General features: G+C 36.9%; 1 protein-coding gene and 1 long non-coding RNA gene across 4 annotated transcripts in view; one reads left to right on the top strand and one right to left on the bottom strand.

The window, feature by feature from the left end:
• Nucleotides 1-23,033, bottom strand: part of LOC111508686 (cytochrome P450 6k1) — a 114,041-nt gene that overhangs the window by 47,723 nt on the left and 43,285 nt on the right. The window lies entirely within an intron of this gene.
• On the top strand, nt 225-781 carry LOC141481778 (uncharacterized). The gene is made up of 2 exons (XR_012465170.1): nt 225-318; nt 400-781. It is a non-coding gene; the product is annotated as an uncharacterized lncRNA (long non-coding RNA).

Genomic DNA, 23,033 nt, shown 5'->3' on the forward strand with positions numbered 1-23,033 from the left:
ACATTTGTAATATTTGTAACATGAAAATATTCAGGAATATTTCATTCAGTGAATGAATATCTCGAATTAGAATTTTAATTTTAATATTGGTAGTGTGTAACGGTTTAAATTTCTGAATTCAGAAGAATCAGTAGAGCCGCCCTGTAGGTTCGTTATTTTATTGCAGGGATGGTAGGTTGTCTATAAGGCAGGAGTAAATAAAACCAAGGAGATTTTCACGGTCAGGATTTAGAAACGATTCAGATTAGTATCTATCGTAAAGCCGACACGAAAGCAAGGCTCTAGCTAGGGACTGTCCGAAACCTAAAAACATCTAAGGTCAGTCAAATTAGTCAATTCAATATTTTCATTTCCTATTCATAAAATATCAACACAGAATTCCATAACACATTTTTTCAGGTTTTTAGGAGAAGAATAACAAGATCACCTGTGAAAGATTCACATCGAGTACTGTCCGACCTTTTATTCTTTTTTGGTGGTAAAAAAAGCTTTCAAGGCATATTTATCTGGTAATTGGAGAAATCCTTCGAAAAAACTATAGTTGCATCATACACGTCGTTCTTTGAGATACGAGGAGACATTCTAGAAAGTACCAACGGAGAACCGTAGCAAGTATAGTCTAATCAACAAGTTCAAAAACATGAAAAATAGAAATAAAGGTCCTGAAAATATGAGCGATAGCTCATTCGATTCAGAATCACCTCTAGAAAAATTTTTTTGAAGGATTTTGGTGCAGGTAAAAAATTGCAATTGTTATTAATAAAATAAGATTTAAAAATGGTATTCAGTTTTTTGTTAATAACTCAAAAAATATTAATATTTGATAAAAAAGCTTGTTAAAGAGGAGGAAATATCCGATAAAAAAGTCCTGACTCCCGAAACTCTATCTCCATTATTTATAATTTTCATTTGACGTTGAAAATAGGGTTCCGCGCGGCTGTTACGGCATGCGCGCGCTGCCGCTAAAGAAAGTTTATGAAAAAAAATATTTCTTTCATAACATAAAATGTCATTTCTACGGGACTCGATTCATTCAAGTGTTAAGAAGATACCAGATTTCTTTCAAATTTTTAAAATTTAAAAGAAAATTCTTCAAACACAAATATTCGTCATTCGTGTCTTCACGCCAATCGCCAGAATGTTTTGACTGAAACATCAATAAACCATCCTTAACAAAATCATCAACAATTCCAATACAAAGCATAGGCTGAAAAGTCCCGTACCTAAGAAAGAAAACGCGTTTTTTTTTGTTCAAAATTGGCTTTATTTGTCAACGTAATCTCCATCGAAGGCAACACAATCATTCCAGTGCCGCTCGTAATCATTTAATACCATTTTCGCCTCAAAATTGACCATAGTTTCAGCAATAATCTAACTTTTCATTTGAGCAAAATTTCTTACCGGTGAGCATTTTTTTGAGGTCTGCGAACAGCCAGTAGCCGCTGGGAGCCAAATCTGGCGGTGGATGTGGGAGTAATTCGGAGTTCAATTCATGTAGTTTTGCCATTGTTTTTATTGATTTGTAACACGGTGCGTTGTCTTGATGAAACATTTTTTTTTCTTTACCATATGCGGCCGTTTCTTTGCAATTTCGGCCTTCAAACGTTCCAATAACGTTATATTGATGGTATTTTCCTTCTCATGATAATCGATGAATATTACACCATGCACATTCTAAAATACCGAGGTCATAACCTTTTTAGCCGATTGTTGTGCTTTCAGGCACTTTGGACGAGGTTCACCGGTTGCTCTCCACTCAGATGACGATTGTTTTGAATTCTAAGTGAAGTGATAGATCCATGTTTCATCCATTGCCACATATCAATGCAAACATTCCGGTTTGTTATGTTTATACATGTCAAAACACTGCTCGGAACATAAAGACGTTCTTGTTTTTGATCAACAAAGAACTTGCGCGGAACTCACTTTGAACAGAGCTTTCTCACAGTCAAATGCTCATGCAATATAAACCAACACGTTATTTTGATATCTTTACAATGTTAGCTAACTCACGCGACTTCATTTCTCGATCATTCAAAAAGATTTTGTGTCTTTTTAAGTTTTCTGATGTTGCCGCCTCATTTGATCGTCCACTGCGTTCTGCATCGTTGGTGTCTCTACGACCACGTTTAGTTTAAAGTCAGCAAACCAACTTTCATTTATTGTTTCTGATGGAGCGGAGTCCTTATAACACTTTTTAAGCCATTGTTTCTCTTGAATGGTATTTTTTCCATCAAGAAGCATTGTAAAATTCAAACAATAAATTGTTTTTGATTCATTGTTTAGAGAATAACAAAATTAATGTCACTCTTAGCACAATGACACACAAACTTATCAGTAGAATATCATGAAATTTCAAAATTTTAAAACTTGCGTGAAGTTAGCGTCGGACGCCAGCGTACAAATCTAACACCCGCCCCCCACTCCTGAGTCCGATTTACACCACACAACTAGTAGAATGTTGATTCATAAACATCGCTTATTTGGCAACCAATATTTTTAACATGATTATTTCCTCCTAGAATCGACTTCAAACTTGAAAATATCATTATACTGCATGCAGCTTTTTTAATCTGTATTATAATGACGAGGAGACATTGACGTGAATGTGATAGATATAAAACACTTTTGGGTCACAACTGGTGGAATTTATGACCAAGTGTTAAACTGGCTTGTGTCCCCGAAAACGACTCAATGAAAAATGTTAATGAAGAGATGATATACTGGACTCTGAATTTTCAGCCCTCCAAAATACACGGGAACCAACAAAAAAGACCCCTTCCACATTAGATGTTTGACTTTTTACGTCTTAAACTGGCTCGTGTCCCCGAATACGACTGAATGGAAAATGTTAATGAAGAGATGACGTACTGAACTCAGAATTTTCAGCCGTCCAAAATACCGGGAACATAGAAAAAACCACCCCTTCCACATTAGATATTTAGTTTTTTTCCTCTTAAACTGGCTCATGTCCCCGAACACGACTAACTGTAAAATGTTAATGAAGAGATGATATACTGAACTCTGAATTTTCAGCCGTCCAAAATACCGGGAACAGACAAAAAAACCACCCCTTCCACATTAAATGTTTAATTTTTTCCTTCTCAAACTGGCTCATGTCCCCGAATACGACTGACTGGAAAATGTTGATTAAGATATAATATACTGAACTCTGAATTTTCAGCCCTCCAAAATACCGGGAACATAGAAAAAAACCACCCATTCCACATTAGATGTTTAATTTTTTCCTTCTCAAACTGGCTTGTGTCCCCGAATACGACTGACTGAAAAATGTTGATGAAGATATAACATACTGAACTCTGAATTTTCAGCCCTCCAAAATACCGGGAACAGAATAAAACCACCCCATCCACATAAGATGTTTAATTTTTTCCTTCTCAAACTGGCTTTTGTCCCCGAATACGACTAACTGAAAAATGTTGATGAAGATATGATATACTGAACTCTGAATTTTCAGCACTCCAAAATACCGGGAACCAACAAAAAAACCACCCCTTCCACATTAGATGTTAAATTTTTTCCTTCTCAAACTGCCTTTTGTCCCCAAATACGACTAACTGGAAAATGTTGATGAAGATATCATATACTGAACTCTGAATTTTCAGCCCTCCAAAATACCGAGAACATAGAAAAAACCACCCGTTCCATATAAGATGTTTAATTTTTTCCTTCTCAAACTGGCGTGTATCCCCGAATACGACTAACTGGAAAATGTTAGTGAAGAGATGACATACTGAAATCTGAATTTTCAGCCCTCCAATATACCGGGAACATACAAAAAAGCATTCCTTCCACATTGAATATTACTCTCAGACATGGTTCAGTTTCAATTGGAAACGTGATCTGGCCTTATATTTCTATTTATGCGTACTTTTTGTTCCTAGTGAAATGTATGAAGTGATTATGACTTGAAAAATGCTGTTTTTTCAATAGTTCTGATAATTGAGCTCAGATGACTGAAAGTAATGATATTTTCTTTGATCAATACGTTTTTTGTTACTTATATCAACCGAATCCAAATTTAAATGTAAACGGAATTTTAAGATACAGATTTGAACAGAGATTGCGCAGATTATAGTGATTGTATAATTTATTTCTCAGTTAAATCTATTCACTCCACTCCTCTTCAATTCACAATTCATCATTCTTTTCTGCAGACATACATAAAGGACAACATTCATCAAACTCATAGTATAATCGGAAACATTTCGGTTCTAAAATCCCATTACAGGTTTTGCATTCAAAGCATTTTTCTCTTTCATCCACGTATCGACCACATATCAAACAATACGGAATCATTTTTTCTGATTTCGTCAACAGGTATTTTTTAAGTTCTAAACGGTAATTATCGAGGTCAAAACTTCTATCTAACTCAATTTTATTGAGAATACAATTGATAATGTGATTTTTGTTTTTTATTTCGAATTCAGCCAAGTTGTAAGTATTTATTACATGACCATTTAACATGCTGATGAATTTTCTGAATTTCTCGAACATATTGTACTGATATGTTTTCGTTGCTACGTTTGGATCGATGTATGAGAATGTATTATCTGTGAAATTGACGACCATAAGCGTAAAGTGTCTGTTATGCAAGATAGGTATCAGATTAATTTTTTTATGAAGGCCTTTGAAAATATCTCCGAAAAACTCTGTATCTAGTGAGTTGAGTTTGAAAAACATTGGTTCTGTTTTATATATGTTCCACATTTTTACATTATGATTTTGGGAATCAGCTTGCAAATTTTCAGCGATTATGAAGAAGACAGTGTTGGAAATATACGAAAATTTGTCCAAAGTAGAATAATCTTCAATTTTTAAATCATAAGTACAGTTATACCGCGCAACAACATAATTGCCCAAATAAATATTAGACCTGTAATAGTCAATTTTCTTCATGAGATCATTTGATTTGATATCCTGATGCTCTCATTTGAAATATGACTTCACATTGAAATTACTGGTGCAAATAGGGCAATAATATATAAACCCTGGAGTATCTAAAGGCTCACTGAAAGTGAATTGACTTGTATCGCACTTCAAATGAATCCATCTTGTACAAAGATCACAGTTTATCCAATTCATATTTTCTTCACCTTCGAATTTATCACATATTGGGGACAAGTTAGAAACATCCGATGAAAATTGTAATGGTATTAGAGTTGTAAATCGTTACAATATTTCTTTATATCAAAAGGTTCAGAGAGTAGCTGGCTACTAAAAATTCTAGAAGTGAGTATATCCAAAGTGTATAAAGGTAGAATATTTGCTTCAAAAGTCATTTGTACCGACTGATACTTTGAACTGATGATCTTTCAATCTTTCTCTTCGATTTTTTTATATGTAGCCTACACAGCTCTTTTCTCGTTGTAGAGTTGCAAGAATCTGATGAAGTTTTTGAGGAACTCCTCATTTTCTATGTTTGTATTACCATATGGATTGAATATTTCCAAAGATTTATCAACAAAATTTATTTTGACTAATAGCCACTTCTCTTCGTGTAGATGAAAAGGAATAAATGTAGTTTTTTAGAGGGAGATGTTTTACCGAAAACGAGTCTTTTTTCTAAATAGAAAAAAGTATTTGTAGCTATCCATAATGCCACATCTGACTGTCTTTTATTTTTTCTAATAATTACCATACCCAAAATATTGAAAAATTGTTTAGTTATACTTTGGGACATGCTATTGGCATTCAATATGTTGAAATCCTGAGAAGTTACAAATTTATCACCTGTAACAAAATCATAATGACCGATATAATATAACCAGTTTCGGAATTCTTTATAATACGTAACATCGTTTTCCAAAATATTCAATATGATTTTTTGTTCTTTCGAAGAATTCAACAAAACCGATTCTACAGATTTATACTTTTAGATATTTTCCGGAGAAATATGTAAATTTTGATTTACGCTTTCTATTCCATTTTTCTTCAGCTTTTGTAACACTTTCATCTGAATTCTCATCTAATAAATATAATTCCTTCGGAACTGTAGATAAGCTTTGCTTTGATATGCCTAAATCAATTTCATTATAAATTTTCATTACGTGTCCTCTAACTTTTCTTATGAATGTTGTCGGTTTTAGATCCCTTGATCCATTCAGAATGTCGGTTTTGAGAAAACCAAACCATTTCTCAATCACAGCATTACTCAGTCTACTTTTTGTGATGACTACCGATCACAGAGGAAACAATCCATATATCTTTCCAACACAGCTCCTATTAAAGAAGGAAAGAAAAACTCGTTTCTCTCACCCCCTTTCTTTTCTAATACTTTATTATGTTTATATATATCTGAAAAAAACTTATAAAACGGAGAATTGGAAGGCAAACTTCCAAATATTATCGTGATCATCGCCTATTTATGAAATCATCAGACTCAATTTCAACAGAGCTTTTTCAACACTATCATTTCGGAATTCCGAAGTAAGAATTATTGTTACATATTTGAACCAATCTGCAGCCTCTTGTAATTTATTTAAATTGAAAGCTACTGCAAATATTGTTTCAATGCATCTTTTTATTTTTTTGTCTTCAACAGTTTTGGTGTGGTCTTCAATTAACTGAACCAAATTTTTCATGAAATGACCACAACATAAAAATAAAACAATTTTTTTCTTTGGGAATATTTGACATTTTTTTGCAAATGTTCAAAACAATATTGAAAATATTTTTCAAGATCTATATTATTAAATGCCTTAGATGCTGCGTTTAAACTTGCAAAACTGAAGTCACTCACGAAAATTTTAAATACAGGCCACGACTTCTGTTCTTCGCAAAATTTTTTGAATTTATAAAATAAATCAAATATAGCCAGAATGTCGTGTTCACACGAAATCATCTCCATTATAGGGCAAAGTCTTCTTTCGGGTAAAGTAAGAATACCGGCGTAATAAAGAATTCTATTTTCGTCTTTTCCTGTATTACAAACAACTGCGCCTGTAGCATCAAAATGCAAAACCGAAGAAGTTTTCGCAACTTCTAACTGTTCGGTACTGAATATTTTCACATTTAGTGGCGAACAAACTTGTCGTATGAATGTAGGGTGATCTTTTTTGTACAAAAACATGTCGACCATGGCGTCTTCATGTCGTTTCAAAGCATTTTTTGCCTCGCTGCGGAGTTTTCTTAGCATCTCCTCCGATTTTATATCTTGTAAGTGGCCTCTCTTGATAGCAGATTTATCCGCTTTTAAAATGCTTTTTTTCCTATATTCCGAAGGTTTCATATTCTTCAACACATTTTTTGTGTCTCTTTCCACACCTCTCACTTGGTCGGTTATTTTGTGAGGATGACAGTAATCGCGAGACGTGGAATAAAGCCGCAACATTTTGTCATATCGTGAATCAATGGAAATATACATTTTCTATAATTATTTCGGCAATAGGCTAGGAGTATTATGTTGTTTTTTAAATATTTTAGTCTGTCGAATGCAACTGAACAACTATTATTTACGAACTTTTTTATATTATTTCGAAAGAAAAATGGATAATATTTATTTGACAACTTCTCGTCAACAGTTATTGTATTCCACTCTTTTTCACTAATGTGAAATTTGCCTTCTAGAAATGTACATTTTCAATAATCCGTTCTTTTAATTTTCAGATGTTGAGCAGGATCAATATTTTTGCTTCCAATTGGAAGTACTTGGCGTTTAGATAATGCTTTATGGAATATTGTAGCATTAGGAATTGAAATTGATGAATCTGTTACACTGTCATTTATAACCGACTTTGACGAGTCAGAGAAGATGACGTCTGAATCGATTAAAGAGCTTCCATATATACATTTATCTTTTTTTTTTTTCGTAAAACCATTCAACATCAACTCTTCATTTCCTTGCCTCTGCAGTCTGGAATGAATATCTTTATTTGCAATATCTAAAAACTCAGAGTCTGCACTCATGGCGGATGAATTGAATTCGTCAACCTCAATTTTAGCATCATCTTTTTTTTTGAAACTTTCTGGATCTGGATTGTTGAATATTTTGCATATTCCTCTCTCAAGTTACTTAATAGTTTTTCATCGGAAAGAGCGCTAACTTTGGAGTTCATCATCAGATTTATTTAAGAATGTTTCTTGTTCGTCGTATAGAAAAACTTTAAACAACTCAGATTCTTTCTGTAGGTTGAATTCATATATCGGGTTGTCGTATAAGTGACAAGAATTCAAACCTTCTTTAAACTGATTTTTACTTTCAATCAACTAAGCAGAATATTCTTTTAGCGATTTGCTTTTATTTTTCAAACATTGTTTTTATATTACCAGAATTTCGTTGAATCGTCTGATAGATCCATCTCTTTTTATTTTTCAGTTGATGTTTATTGTGAACATGCGCAACTAAATGCTCATAAAATACATCATTGTAATCAATTACGACTAGTTCATCGTAAGTAATATTACTATCAAAATATTTTATTCGATTAACAAGATTTTCGATTTTGTCTTCCATGTTCCTCTTAATCGTATATATATTCGTAACGTAATGAAATAATTTCCCCCAAGAGAATAAAACTAAATCTCGACGGTTTTACACCACAAAATAATAAAATAAAAGAAATAATAATTGGAAATAGCTAATGAAATCAATCAACTCAACATTAATAATTCAAAACGACAAAGGGACTTTATATTTTCACAACCAATGCGTAAAACAGATAAAATCAATTCACTACTACTCCTAAATATTTCAACTTTGGTCGCCGCCAAATAGGTACTAGCCAAGAGCATAAAAGCAAATCATGCAGCAGAAGTGTCATTGCGCGTTAAAACAATATTTACTAAGGTGAGTGAGATCACATTGAAATACATATAACTCAGTAATTACGCTACATACCAAAATGTTTTTTTTGTTGAAATTTAGAAAATTGTATTGCCTTTCAATTTTGTCTCTTGAGTTTTTCTCACAATATTACGGTTCTCATGTAAATGCCAAAATAAAAATATATTCTTGATAATTTTACTGTTGAACAATTCCAAATAGTGACATTTTTTATAATGTAGGCAAAAAATATATGTGAAAAATATTTTCATTCTTTTCAAATCATAACTTCACCAAAATTTTTCAGAGTTTTTAGTTTACAGAGAAAAAAATATTCTTCAGACGTAAGATTTTTTTTCTATGACACCATCAATTCGGAGAACTGAAAATTTGGAGTTCAGTATATCATCTCTTCATTAACATTTTCCAGTTAGTCGTATTCGGGGACATGAGCCAGTTTAGGAGGGAAATAATTAAACATCTAATCTGGAAGGGGTGGTTTTTTTGTTGGTTCCCGGTATTTTGGAGGGCTGAAAATTCAGAATTCAGTATGTTATCTCTTCATTAACATTTTTCAGTTAGTCGTGTTCGGGGACACGATCCAGTTTGAGAGGAAAAAAATTAAACTTCTAATGTGGAAGGGGTGGTTTTTTTGTATGTTCCCGGTATTTTGGACGGATAAAAATTTAGAGTTCAGTATATCATATCTTAATCAACATTTTCCACCTAGTCGGGTTCAGGGACACGAGCCAGTTTAAGAGGGAAAAAATTAAATATCTAATGTGGAAGGGGTGGTTCTTTTCTATGTTCCCGGTATTTTGGACGGCTGAAAATTCAGAGTTCGGTATATCATATCTTCATCAACATGTTCCAGTTAGTCGTATCCAGGGACACAAGCCAGTTTGATAAGGAAAAATTGAACGTCTAATGTGGAAAGGGTAGTTGTTTTGTATGTTCCCGGTATTTTGGACGGATAAAAATTTAGAGTTCAGTATATCATATCTTAATCAACATTTTCCATTCAGTCGAATTCAGGGACACGAGCCAGTTTAAGAGGGAAAAAATTAAATATCTAATGTGGAAGGGGTGGTTCTTTTCTATGTTCCCGGTATTTTGGACGGCTGAAAATTCAGAGTTCGGTATATCATATCTTCATCAACATGTTCCAGTTAGTCGTATCCAGGGACACAAGCCAATTTGATAAGGAAAAATTGAACATCTAATGTGGAAAGGGTGGTTTTTTTGTATGTTCCCGGTATTTTGGACGGATAAAAATTTAGAGTTCAGTATATCATATCTTAATCAACATTTTCCATTCAGTTGAATTCAGGGACACGAGCCAGTTCAAGAGGGAAAAAAATAAATATCTAATGTGGAAGGGGTGGTTCTTTTCTATGTTCCCGGTATTTTGGACGGCTGAAAATTCAGAGTTCGGTATATCATATCTTCATCAACATGTTCCAGTTAGTCGTATCCAGGGACACAAGCCAGTTTGATAAGGAAAAATTGAACATCTAATGTGGAAATGGTAGTTTTTTTGTATGTTCCCGGTATTTTGGACGGATAAAAATTTAGAGTTCAGTATATCATATCTTAATCAACATTTTCCATTCAGTCGAATTCAGGGACACGAGCCAGTTCAAGAGGGAAAAAATTAAACATCTAATGTGGAAGGGGTGGTTCTTTTCTATGTTCCCGGTATTTTGGACGGCTGAAAATTCAGAGTTTGGTATATCATATCTTCATCAACATGTTCCAGTTAGTCGTATCCAGGGACACAAGCCAGTTTGATAAGGAAAAATTGAACATCTAATGTGGAAAGGGTAGTTTTTTTGTATGTTCCCGGTATTTTGGACGGATAAAAATTTAGAGTTCAGTATATCATATCTTAATCAACATTTTCCATTCAGTCGAATTCAGGGACAGGAGCCAGTTTAAGAGGGAAAAAATTAAATATCTAATGTGGAAGGGGTGGTTCTTTTCTATGTTCCCGGTATTTTGGACGGCTGAAAATTCAGAGTTCGGTATATCATATCTTCATCAACATGTTCCAGTTAGTCGTATCCAGGGACACAAGCCAATTTGATAAGGAAAAATTGAACATCTAATGTGGAAAGGGTGGTTTTTTTTGTATGTTCCCGGTATTTTGGACGGATAAAAATTTAGAGTTCAGTATATCATATCTTAATCAACATTTTCCATTCAGTCGAATTCAGGGACACGAGCCAGTTCAAGAGGGAAAAAATTAAATATCTAATGTGGAAGGGGTGGTTCTTTTCTATGTTCCCGGTATTTTGGACGGCTGAAAATTCAGAGTCCAGTATATCATATCTTCATCAACATTTTTCAGCTAGTCGTATTCGGGGACACAAGCCAGTTTGAGAAGGAGAAAATTAAACATCTAATGTGTATGTTCCCGGTATTTTGGACGGCTGAAAATTCAGAGTTCAGTATATCATATCTTCATCAACATTTTCCAGTCAGTTGTATTTGGGCACAAAAGCCAGTTTGAGAAGGAAAAAATTGAACGTCTAAAGTGGAAGGGGTGATTTTTTATATGTTCCCGGTGTTTTGAAGGGCTGAAAATTCAAAGTTCAGTATATTGAATCCTCATCAACATTTTCCAGCTAGTCGTATTCGGGGACACAAGCCAGTTTGGGAAGGAAAAAATCAAACATCTAAAGTGTAAGGGGTGGTTTTTTTGTATAATCCCGTTATTTTGGAGGGCTGAAAATTCAGAGTTCAGTTCATTTAATCTTCATCAACATTTTTCAGCTAGTCGTATTCGGGGACACAAGCCAGTTTGGGAAGGAAAAAATTAAACATCCAAAGTGAAAGGGGTGGTTTTTTTGTATAATCCCGGTATTTTGGAGGGCTGAAAATTCAGAGTTCAGTTTATTAATTCTTCATCAACATTTTCCAGCTAGTCGTATTCGGGGATACAAGCCAGTTTGAGAAGGAAAGAATTAAACATCTTATGTGGATGGGGTGGTTTTTTTCTATGTTCCCGGTATTTTGGAGGGCTGACAATTCAGAGTTCAGTATATTATATCTTCATCAACATTTTCCAGATAGTCGTATTCGGGGACACAAGCCAGTTTGAAAAGGAAAAAATTAAACATTTAATGTGGAAGGGGTGGTTTTTTTCTATGTTCCCGGTATTTTGGACGGCTGAAAATTCAGAGTTCAGTATATCATCTCTTCGTTAACATTTTTCAGTTAGTCGTGTTCGGGGGCAAGAGCCAGTTCAAGAGGGAAAAAACTAAATATCTAATGTGGAAGGGGTGTTTTTTTCTATGTTCCCGGTATTTTGGACGGCTAAAAATTCTGAGTTCAGTACGTCATCTCTTTATTAACATTTTCCATTCAGTCGTAATCGGGGACACGAGCCAGTTCAAGACGTAAAAGGTTAAACATCTAATTTGGGAGGGGTGCTTTTTTTATATGTTTCCGGTATTTTGGACGGATGAAAATTTAGAGTTCAGTATATCATCTCTTCATTAACATTTTCCAATTAGTCTTGTTCGGGGACACGAGCCAGTTTAAGAGGGAAAAATTAAACATCTATTGTGGAAGGGGTGTTTTTTTTAGTTGGTTCCCGGTATTTTGGAGGGCTGAAAATTCAGAGTTCAGTATGTCATCTCTTCATTAACATTTTTCATTGAGTCGTATTCGGGGACACAAGCCAGTTTAAGAAGGAAAAAATTAAATATCTAATGTGGAAGGGGTATTTTTTTATGACCCCACTTTTTTGAAGGACTGAAAATTCAGTGTTCAGTATATCATTTCTCTGATAACAGTTTTCACTCGGACATAATCGATGACAATTCACAGTTTGGGAAGCGAACTATTCCACTCAAGTGATGGGAGTTAATTTTTCTATGACACCGATAATTTTCTGAAAATTACCCATTCAATGAATCATTCTTCTGATGAATTTTTCACTTTGTCATAAATTCCACCAGTTGTGACCCAAAAGTGTTTTATATATATCACATTCACGTCAATGTTTCCTCGTCATTATAATACAGATTAAAAAAGCTGCATGCAGTATAATGATATTGTAATGAATCTGAAGCCGGCCCTGACCGATGTCCCAGTCAGCAAACGCATGACGCATCACGAAATACCGCGAAAGGTCCGGATGGGTCCTGAAATCCGCAGAGGGATCCGGAACGTTCGTTGACGATATAAAAACGTCGCTCTCCGCCCCGGAAAGTAGTCTGTACCAAGAAAGCGAATCGAGCGGTTAACAAACGGTGAAGATAAATTAAGCGTTAGTTACTGAGTGGTGTAAATAAATTAGTTGTGATAGTGAAGTATTGTTAAAATAAATTCGTTTAAGACAGTTAATTCTTCAATTCGTTACAATTGGTGATCAGAAGTGGATTTTCAAAATAAATTGGTGAGCGCTTGGTGGACAATTTTTGTATCACAGTGAAATTGACTATAAAACTTTCGCACTTTCGCGCAGATAGACTGGTGATTCATTGTGTTTCGCGAAGCGAACAGTAACGGACGACGGAAATATAAACTGATAGACCTTTCTCGCGAAAAATAGACTTGTGAAAATAAATAAGTGTTTCGGAATCCATTGAATAAGCGGACATATTCAGTTTTGAGTAAAATAGACAGTAAAAGATAAAATGTGTTCAAGGAAAGTGCGCCTAGTGGACTTGAAAGTTGCCGAATTGAAGCAAGAATTGGAGGAGAGAGAACTAGAATCTTCCGGAAAAAAATCAGTACTCCAGAAGAGACTATGGGACAACTTGATTGAATCAGGAGAAGATCCCAAAACATATTTATTTAGTTTCTGGGGGTTATTGGAGTTCAGTAATGAGCAAACTCGAGGAGAACACCAAATCGCTGAAAGATGAACTTCAACAAAATTCGAAGAGTTTGAAAGATGAACTTCAACAAAATTCGGTAAGTCTGGAGAAGAAGCTTCTGGAAAATTCGAAGTGCTTGAAGGAAGAACTTCTAGAAAATGCAGAAGGCTTGAAGAAAGAGCTTTGTAGTGTGGCAAGCCTACTCGAAGAAAGGATACGAACCATCGAGACAGAGATAGACGAAATCAGAGGAAATCAAAGGGGACATCAAAGATGAAATCGGAGCAGAAATGGAGAAAATGGGAAAACAGTTAGGCAATGAAATCAAAGGCGAATTCGAGGCAGAAATCAGCAATATAAAAAAAACAATTAGCAAGTTGCAAAACTCAATTCCGGAACTGAAAGATGTCAAACTCAGTTCTGAACCAGGAAAGCTCTCCATGAAGCCGCCCCAGTTCGACGGAAAAACTCCTTGGGCAAATTACCGCGGCACAGCGAATGGATGAAATGCAGATGAAAAGGCGGTAGCATAACTTTGACGTTGCGTGGAGAAGCAACGAATATCCTGCAAACCCTCACGGCCCAGGAACAGGAAGACTATGACCAACTTGTAAAGCATCTTTAACTGCGGTATGGACAGGCCCACCTAGAGCACGTTTACCATTCACAGCTCAAGAACCGCTGCCAGAAATCAGGAGAATCCCTACAGGAGTTTGAAGCCGACATAGCTCGATTGGTCCGTCTGGCATATCCTGCTACACCAGAAAATGTAATGGAGTGGTTAGCAGTTCAGGCATTCTTGGATGGACCAAGAAACGAGACAGGCCTTGACGCTAGCTCATTCCAAACATCTCGTGGATGCACTGGCAAGCGCTCTGGAGTTTGAGGCTGCAAAACAATCATGCAAGAGCCAGAGCAAAGTTCGAGCTATCGGTGAAAATGGACGAGTGCCTGCTGATATTGAGGCCACCATCAGAAAAGTAATGAAAGAAGTGTTGCCTGAGAGGAAACAAATAAGATGCTGGAACTGTGGTGAAATTGGACATGTGCGTAATAAATGTCCAGCCGTTAAAGGATCGACACCCAAATGAGGAAAATTAGAGGGGGTCGATGAGAGGGGGCAATCGTCGGCCTGTACCCAGCAAGATCCCGTAAAAAACGCACATGTTGCCGTTCTCCAACGACAAGACAAAGGTGTTTTCGTAGACGGCCTCATCAACAACGAGCCTTGCACCATGCTGCTGGATACAGGTGCGACGAGAACCATTCTCGGGCCAACCTTTGCCAAAACACCGGCAAAAATTGAACCGTCAAGCTGGAAGTTACGCACTGCAACAGGGGAGCCAGCCAATGTACTTGGAGAACTACCAATTGAATTGGTGTTGGGCAGCACAAAATTGAAACATCGTGCATTGGTGGTGGACATCGAGGACGATGCGATTATTGGAATGAACATAATGAATTCCAGAGGGTTCGAGCTGAATTTTCAAGACGGCGTTCTACGTGTCGGCGGAGAAGAGCTGGTGCTTCATGGAAGAAACGAAGAGATTATTAGAGTCCTGCTGGCCAAAGACGTGTGCGTACCTGAGAGGGCTGAAACCATACTAGAGGCTCGCTTGGACACTGGTGCGAGCAGCGGGAATGTGGTAATGTTCGAGCCCAAGATACATGACGAGAAAATTGGACGAGGAATCGCACTGGGGAAGACCCTGTTGCGTGTTGATGAAGTTGTGCCGGTCAGGGTCATGAATGTCAACTACTTTCCCGTGACCTTGAAGAAGGGAACAATGCTGGGCACTGTTCGTCCATTTCCTCTGTCATACGGAGTGTACGCAGTTCAGTTAGCCAAGCCAACAACTTGCCTAAAGAGTTGGAGAAGTTAATTGACATTTCCTCCAAAGACATACCATCAACTCACCGATCTAAATTGAGGGAGTTAGTCAAGAGGTACCTGGAAATCTTCGATATTGGAGAAGGAAAAGGCGGCAGAACGAATGTGGTTCAGCATAGAATCGACACTGGAAATGCCCGACCAATCCGGCAATCGGCTAGAAGACTCCCTCTTGCCAAGAGAGAAGAGGCAGACAAGATAGTCAGCGATATGGGAAAAGAAGGAGTCATCGAACCTTCTGACAGCCCCTGGTCTTCCCCAGTCGTGTTAGTGAAGAAGAAGGACGGCTCGACAAGGTCGCTTCGCGATCGTGAAGCGATCGCTCAGCAGGCCGCTTCGCGGCCTGGGGCGCTCAACATCCACCACTTGCATCCGGGGCGCGTTTTTTGCGACCCCCACCTCCCCCCCACTCCGCCTCCCACTATACCCCTCCTGTGCAAGAGTATAAATGTAGGAGTTCCTCAATGTAATCTTCAGTTGAGTAGCTATCGTCAGCATGTCAACATACCAGGAAGCCGATTCCACGACCGGACCCCAGGCGGAAGAACCTACAGCGCCACTCCCGGATCTTCAGTTGGAGGATTCCGATATGGAGAATCCAGATATGGAGGCCGATTCAACCACCACGCCTCATCACCCTTCCACATCTTCGGTCCAGGTACTGCATGTGACCAGTACCGAAGACCACTCCGAAGACTCTTGCAGCTCGGATGATGATGATGACGATCTCTGGGACGACGACGCATTTGCGGAGGAAATGGCGTTTTCTGAGGGTTCGGTGATGTGGCAGTACTTCCCCCGACCCGATGACAGCGACGACGACGACGATTTGTAATCCTTTCCTTTTTTTTCCCTATTTTTTTCCCTATTTCACCCATCCTTTATCCTTCCTCGGAGTACACATTTTGTTTGGTTGGTGTACACGAGACACTGCGTGGTTGGGGCAGTGTCTACCTCCCTCTCTCCTTTCCACCTTTGAAATAAATATTCTGAATTACAATACCAATTACTCTTATTGACTACTCTGAATAAACACCCCTCGAATTTGAAATATTGTCTTATGAAAATTATATTTCCAAATCTTGACATGAATTCTGCAATTGTTCGGATAAGAGAGAGCTAGTATGTTATCAAACAGATTCAAATCCACTCGGACGCTTAAACAATCATTTTTCAATGTGATTTATTTTACAAAGATAAGATATTCAGAGAACTTACATATTCTATAACACATTTGTGCATACCTCATATGTATATGGATGTACATTTTAGAGGTATATCCATATATTACAAACTACTCTTCGTATGATTATGTGACACTCAAAATATTCTATTTCTTTGACTGAGTGATCAATCTTATTATTAGATATCTACACTTTGTTTGTAGTTCTGAAAAGAGCTGTATTTTTGTTGACCCGAAAGTCCACGGTAACTGCTCCGCAGATGGGGTGTTGTTGCAATCTCATTATGAGATATCTACTCTTTGTTTAAATAATGTAGCCCTGAAAAGGGCTGTTTTTTTTTTGTTGACCCGAAGGTCCACGGTTACATCTCCAGAGGTGGGGTGTTGTTACATATGATACAGACGGCTATTCTCCTAAAGTTGGTCAAAGGCCTATCACATGCTTTACACCATGTTTGCCCCATCTCCATGAAGCGGGCGGTGTAATGAATGTCGACGTGCTCATAATACCCTCCATTGTTATTCCGCACAGAATAAAAGCGGAAGCAACACCAACACAACTTCTCTATTTCACCGTCAATCGTTTTGATCCTGACATGGCTATCCGTTACACAATACAAATCTAACGGATCATCCAATGTCTCAGTGATATTCAACCACTCAACATTGCCAATAACTACTCCGCTGTCGTCAGTCTCGTGAGTCGAATCTGTTGCGATACCTTCATCTTCTTCTTCAACAAGACCTTCTTCATCATCATCAATGTCTAAATCCCCAACACCTTGCTCAATTGCCTCATCGTCTTCGATATTTAAGCCACCTTCTGCACCTTGCTCATTCACCTCATACTGCATATCTCCACCATCATTTTCTTCGTCAACACCCACTATCTGTCCAACGTCTTCAAACTCTTCCACCAGCTCATGGTTATTAATATCTCTCTGAGATAATAATGCTAACACAGCAGCTCTCTGGGCAGACATATTAATGTATTCTTGTGGTGATACTTGAATACTGACTGAAGTTTACAATCACTCACCGATTTTTATATGATTTTTGACAGTGGTGGTGGTAGCTCCCTCCACTCTACCCCACTCTTCACGGTACCTGTTTATAAGAGGGAAACATGGGAGCGTGAGAGTGTAGTTAAATTCATCGATTGAATATTTGTACATCTATCAGTGAATATGTCTTTCCCTAAAGAGTGGGATACAAAACCGACAATACGCGGCTTTCCAATCAAAATTGGCAAACATATAGTGTGTTACAACTGCCATGGGTATTGGCCTGAAACATATATCAACCCATGTACCGGCCTGTGTCGTAGATGTGTTGTGGCAAGGAATCCAGACCCACTTCGGAAGAGGATAAATGGTTCAACTCTAGAAGTAAGTGACTACCGCCAGCAGTGCAGAGAATGTTCGAAAGAGATTATGTGTAATAATATGGGCATTTCAAGGAATATATGCATAAATTGTGTAGCGACTTGCGATACATTAGTCCAGCGATGTCTACAATGTGGTGAATATAGTGTGGATTGTTGGAACAATTTATGCAGTGCTTGTAGAAATGATTGGCAATTGTGTGAGAATGTCGGCCAATTTCACCCCAACAGAGATGTCCACTTTCGAGAGTGCTGGTGTCTAACCCATGAAGAGCGGATAGAGAGACGGAGGATTCATGGAAATCTTATGCTAACATACACATCTTGAAGTGATTTCAATATGTTGAATTTATGAAAAATAAAACCAATAGTTTACATATTACTTGCATCATTTCTAAGGTTATTATTCTATTTAGTTTTTAATAAATAAAACAATTTTAATACACTATTTTTTTATTTTTTATCTAATATTGAGTACAATCATGATAATGTCATTACACTAAAGAATTTTCATCGATCCATGAGTTGTGATCTTCAGAGAACCCCAGCCACTTTACATAGAGGCGATGTCCTTTTCTTTTTAAAACTCGCTCCACCAAATACGTATTGGGATCTTTCGTTTTATTCAACTCCAGCCCATAAAAACAGCCTTTGATTGGTTGCCCATTCACATCTTCTAATGCATAAGTTATAGGTTCTGTATTATTAACTTTCACAACTTTGAATATTTCAGCTGTAAAATTTGCTGTATAACCTTTATCGAATGCATTTTTATATTTGCTGATTCGAACACTATCCCCAATTTTAAACGTATTTTTTTTACGTTTCACATGTGGACTCTTAGATTCGGCATACATTGACAATTTAGTAGACTGTTTCACATCTGCAGGTTTCATACCAATCGTACGATGAACTTTGTTGTTATACTGACGAGTAATTCTAGGAAGAATGTTCAACCACTTGTAATGACCTTGAAGTGAAAACTCCTTATAAAGCCAACTCTTCAATGTTCTGATTACTCGTTCTGCAATTGCAGCTTTTTTTGTGCTGAATGTTGAGTAATGATTGATGCTGTGTTTCTTCATTAACGATGAGAATTTCGAATTATAGAACTCAGTACCATGATCAGATTGTAAATTTTTTGGAGTATATTTAGCATCTTTCAACACGCTTGCCATAGCTGCAGTAACTGAATCACCAGTTTTATTCTTCAACGGCCTTGACCATACAAACTTTGAATAACAGTTGATAACTATAAGGATGTACCTACATCCCTCATTTTCTTTAGAATATGGTTGCATTTCCATCAAATCCATCTGCCACAAGTCAGAAAAACCCTTTATTATTGTCTTCCGACGGGGGAAATTTCGACGCGCCGGCTTGTGTATTTCTTTCACAACCTGCCATTTTGCATTACTCATATTACTGCTCTAAGACTTCTTCAAGATGATTAAATTGAGGAATCACTTTTCTACTGTTCAGGTGCAAGTGTAACGATTGACTATTAAACTTCAATGACTCGCTCAGTAAAAGTATCAACCAACTTAGCTATTACGTCAGTTCGCTTTTCCACATTACTCAATTGATCAGCTAATGCAGAAGTGATGAGTGCATTTTTGTCAATGATTATTTGCACCTCATTATGTTTTGAATCAATATGTTTTCCGATGTTACGTAGCGTTGATGCAATGAATTCTTGGAAATACTTCAGAGTTGTCTCATTGACTTTTCTAATGTGATCGTCAACATATCCTTTAGTAACAGAATCTTTACTGTCTACAGGTTCACCAACATTTTGAAACCGCTTATTCTGAATATCATAATCACCATTTGGTGTGAGAATGAATCCAACACCAGATCTTCCAACTATTGGTTTACTAACACCACCTCTTCTACGACCAAATTTATCAATTGTGGTATGCATAGTTAGATCGTTTGTGATCGACTGAGCCAGTTTCACACATCATATTCATGATATTGCGATCAATAGACTAATCCTTCTTCACGTAATTCCTCAATTATGGCTAATATTTCATTATCATGTCCGGTATGTCCAGCCAGTCGTGAACTCCAAAGTAGTCGAAGGCGATCAATCAATTCTTCGAGTTCATTCCAATAAACATAATCTGTATGCTTATTTCTGATATATTTTTTCTGGGTGGGTATTTTGATCATGCCAGCACCTTCTCTACTAGGGTTTCCATTGGATAATAATGGTAGGATTATTTCTCTATATTTCTTCCAATTATTCGATAGAAGACCTTGTTTTCTCTCATTGTATTTATATGCAGCCTTTGTTAATTTGAGTATATCACCATATGTGGTCATATCGGAAGAGGGGATATTTCTCGATGGTACTTTCATGAATATCAAGTTATATAGTTTTGGAGTGCCCTGATAAGAGCCAATAGTTTTACCATTTTTCATAAACACAATTTTCTCATCGATAAATTCCACATCAGCTACTCCCATTTGTAAATTTCCCGTTTCAGTGTTCATGTGTACTCCAAAGACTGTATCGTAAGAGGGATTTCCTGATAGTAACTTTTTTATATGCTTTTGTACTTCATCACCATCATCGAATACATTAGGTGATTGTGAATCTAAAGTTGTCAATTGAGAGGTTTGAAGATCCTTCGAGGAAGCCCCTTCAAATTTCGGTTTCCACTCACTTTCAATTATAGTTTTGGCTGTTAATGGTGTAGCAGGCTTTGTTTTCTGCATCACTTGATTCATTTGAGATGCTCCTTCAGTATTGGCAGATATTACTTTCAAAGGTGTTATTATTGGCTCATAGATCCTCTCGAGTGCTGATTGATCACCTAGACGACTACTTTTGATATAATTGAATTTCTTCCGAACGGCATCCGTTGCTTCAATTAACTTTCTTTTTAAACATATTTCATCATCATTTTTTCCCTCCATAATTCACTCCAAGAATTTGTATAATGAAGTGTTATCTCCACTATCTAGCACTCAAGTGATTCAATTCTTCAAGAACGTCAAGGATATATGAAAGCGTCGAATCCTTTTCGATAACGTCCATTTACCACTTCTCGATCCTTATCAATTACTAAAAATCCATATTTATCTTCCCAACATCTCGCACACATATCTTGAAATTGCTTATATGTTACATCTGGTGATACATGGTCGGAAAAAATATGATTGAGATTCATATCATCTTGTTTGAACATTACGATAAAATTTGCATTATCTCGTATCAATTGTTTCGGAACTCGTGAATATGTTTGGGCTAAATAGAAACAATCCACATTTTTATGACGACCCATACTGAAATATGATCGTATAACATCCTGTTTCTCGCACATAACATCATCAAAAATGAATATCGAATCAGGTTTGGCGTCTGAAGGCTCTACTATTTCACCTGCATTATTGGCAAAAGTGTAAAAACCCAACCCTTCGATTGGAGATAATACTTCACGTAAATACTCGTATTTAGGTTGATAAAGAGACTTTGAATAAAGATAAACATTTGCGAATCGTAATCCTAGAGGATGCGTTAGCAAAGAAATCATAACATTTGTCTTGCCACAGTTAGAAGGTCCAATAATCAGGCCGCGAATAGAAAGTGGAAGTAAAGATCCGTGACGTTGTTTGACACCGCTTCCCGATCCACCACCCACTTTTTCATCGAAATTATCGATGGAAAATTGCTGCTTCTGCTTCAATATGCGCATTGTATGACAGTTGGAGACTATATAAGCAGGGTTCCACATCGATTCCTTTATTTAAATAGGGGTTATGAGTCGATGCAGATCTACTGAATTGCATTCAAATAAAACTGGTAGAGGATTGATCAATTCCCTCATCAATAATCTACCATTTGAATTACACTTACCTGGCTATCAGTATTGCGGTCCGGGCACCAAATTGCAGAAAAGATTGTTGAGAGGTGATTCGGGTGTCAATCAACTGGATTTTGCATGCAAAAAACACGATATTGCATATTCACAGAACCCTGATAATCTTGCAGCTAGACACATAGCGGATAAGGAGCTTGCAGAAAGTGCTTGGAATCGTGTCAAAGCAAAAGACGCTACTATTGGAGAAAAAGGAGCTGCTTGGCTAGTTACGAATATAATGAAAGGGAAACGCCGATTTGGTATGGGTTGTGACTCATCTCCCAAGCAGTCACACATTCCGAAGAAAAAGCGTTCTATTAAGAAAAAAAAAGTTAAAAAAATATTGAAAGCTTCTAAGGTGATAGCTTTTGGTTCTGGGATCGTTCAGAAAGTGCGTGATGTTCTACACAAAGCGGGTGGAAGTGAATTTGTTGTCAAAAATTCTAAAAGAGCAGCTGAAATTGCACTCAAAGCAGCACGCAAATATATGAGGGCTGCAGGTGGGAAAAAGAAAATTCGCACACCGCGAATCATACCGATTCCTAAAATTGGTGGAATACTACCACTCATTCCAATTTTTGCTGGTTTATCAGCACTAGGTAGTTTAGCCGGTGCTACTGCTGGTATAACGAAAGCAGTTCAAGCAGCAAAAGCGAGTAGGGAGCAGTTGAGTGAGACAAATCGCCATAATAAACACATGGAGGCAATTGCTATAGGTAAACAAGGAAGTGGTATCTACTTGAAGCCTTACCGCAAAGGATTAGGAGTCTATTTGAAACCTCAAAATTCAAAAAACTCATAAATTTGCTACCTAAAAGAGCTCTCTCCAATATCGACCTCAACTATTACGCTAAGAAAATGACGATTCCATATTTTCGGGGGGTATATATGCGTGACGATTTACCAAAATCAGGACCACTCCGATATGAATCTGCCATAGTAAATTTGGATAGTCGACATGGTCAAGGGACACATTGGGTAGCATATAGAAAAAGGGGAACTTCGATAAAATATTTTGATAGTTTTGGCGATTTACCCCCTCCCAAAGAACTGATTCACTATTTTTATATGGGTTCGAATCCTATCAATACT

The sequence above is a fragment of the Leptinotarsa decemlineata genome, unplaced genomic scaffold (genome assembly GCF_025532065.1).
Source record: "Leptinotarsa decemlineata unplaced genomic scaffold, Ldec_3_MD MMD2_tig00000505_RagTag_RagTag, whole genome shotgun sequence".
NCBI lineage: Eukaryota > Metazoa > Arthropoda > Insecta > Coleoptera > Chrysomelidae > Leptinotarsa > Leptinotarsa decemlineata.